Below are 2,377 nucleotides of genomic sequence, written 5' to 3'. Positions count from 1 at the left end.
AGTGCTTAGCAAAGTGTTCTGCATACAGTAAGCGCTCAATAAATATGATTGAATGAATGAGTGAACACCAAGCTTACAGGTTAGTGAGAATTTACCATTGTATAATGATGAAATTAACACTGTGATGATATAGAAATTGACAAATGACAATGACAGATTTCATTTTCCATTACAAGCGACTCAGAATGATAAAGGGCTTTAAAAGAGTTCAAGCAGCCAAGGTTTCCTGCTCTTTGCCTATTTGTGGATTGAAAGCTGAAAGCTGAAGAACAGAAATCAAATGAATATTTTTTTTCAAGGTGAGTCTGATCTGATCTTTTCAGTCACATAGTTTGCAAGCAATTGCTTATTTGGCAAAAGCTTGTATTTCAGTTTAAATTCTAATAAAATGGGGAAAAGTTCAATCCATGGAACAATTAGCCTTAAGATGCTTAGAAAGAGGAGGTAGAAGAATTTCATTTTGGATTCCAAATGTAATCAGTATGCAATTCTCAGGAAGCAATAATTTTTTTTTAATATTCTATAGATGTTTTTTATGTAGGGTATGTTTTTGTACTTCTCTGGACTCGACTATAAGTTTGTTGTGCGTAGAGAACGTCTGTTACATTGTTATATGATACCCTCCCAATAATAATAATAATGATGGCATTTATTAAGTGCTTACTATGTGCAAAGCACTGTTCTAAGTGCTGGGGAGGTTACAAGGTGATCAGGTTGTCCCACGGGGGGCTCACAGTCTTCATCCCCATTTTACAGAATAGGTAACTGAGGCACAGAGAAGTTAAGTGACGTGCCCTAAGTCACACAGCTGACAATTGGTGGAGCCAGGATTTGAACCCACCACCTCTGACTCCAAAGCCTGTGCTCTTTCCACTGAGCCACGCTGCTTCCCAAGTGCTTAGTATAATGCTGAGCACCCAGAATGTGCTCAATAAATACATTTGATTGATTGATCTTTGTGTACACCCACCAAACACTAAATGTGTGGAGTCATTTTAGCCAGTTCCCCTCCAGTCTTAGGCAGAATAAATTTGTTCTGAGAATACCATCACTACCCAAACCACAAAATTCACAACCACATATGCCAGTAGCCTACTTGCCAGCCTACCTCTATCCCTCCAGTTTTCTCCCCTCTCTAATCCATAATTCACTTTGCTACCTGGAATAATAATAATAATAATAATAATAATAATAATAATAATAATAGCATTTATTAAGTGCATACTATGTGCAAAGCACTGTCCTAAGCACTGGGGAGGTTACAAGGTGATCAGGTTGTCCCGTGGGGGGCTCACAGTCTTAAACCCCATTTTACAGCTGAGGGAACTGAGGCCCAGAGAAGTTAAGTGACTTCCCCAAAGTCACACAGCTGACAAGTGGTGGAGCTGGGATTTGAACCCATGACTTCTGGCTCCAAAGCCCATGCTCTTTCCACTGAGCCATGCTGCTTCTCTGGATATCTTTCTAACATTAGAAAAACATTAACAAACTTCATGCATTTCCCTTCTCCTCAAAAACTTTCACTGGTTACCCATCCCTGCCTGTATCAAGCAGAAACTCTTGTCCACTGGATACAATGAATTAAATCAGCTCTCTCCCTTCTACCTATCTACTTTACCCATTTTTTCTTTAGATACAAGTAAATTGGGTTGGACACAGTCTCTGCCCCACCTGGGGCTCACAGTTTTAATTCCCATTTTACAGATAAGGAAACTGAAGCAAAGAGATGTGAAGTGACTTGCCCAAGATGGCCCAGCAGACAAGTGGTGGAGTCTGTGCTGTACTCTGAACTGATTGAAAGCTTCTTGAGAGATGAGATCTCCTACTAACTGTTGTACTTTCTCAAGTGCTCGTTACACATTTATCCCACAGTAGATAAGACCCCTTGAGCTATATATTCCAGAGCAACCAACCTAAGATCTTGATGGACCTCAGCCAGAAGGTTGACAAAATCAAATTTCTTGCAAAAATAATTCTCTGGATGACAGTAAAGCTGGCTTCCAGGGACACACTATTATCAGGATTGGTTAACAGATTTCTTCCAAATTCTACATTTTCTGGAATAAGCTTCTTATCTGAAAATGCAATTTTTACAATTAATTAGTTCTAAAAGTAGGACCAAATATTTAATGTTGTGCAATAGGAAGTACATTTTCATTTTGCTCAGTATCTATGACCAAATTCCCTTGACTAATTAGTAGGAACTACAGGCTCAACATATTGGAACTTGTGTCTGTTTACAATATTTACAAGTATTGAGCTGCCTTCTATGGCAGTGCAGTGTTCCAGGAAAAGCAAACTTGAAAGGAACTTTTTGGAATTTGGTTCAGTATTTTGGGAAATTTTATTTTTAATTTTAGAGACAACTCACTTTTAC

This window comes from Tachyglossus aculeatus (assembly GCF_015852505.1).
Source record: "Tachyglossus aculeatus isolate mTacAcu1 chromosome Y3 unlocalized genomic scaffold, mTacAcu1.pri scaffold_183_arrow_ctg1, whole genome shotgun sequence".
Classification (NCBI taxonomy): Eukaryota; Metazoa; Chordata; class Mammalia; order Monotremata; family Tachyglossidae; genus Tachyglossus; species Tachyglossus aculeatus.
Note: the sequence above shows the minus strand (reverse complement) of the source record.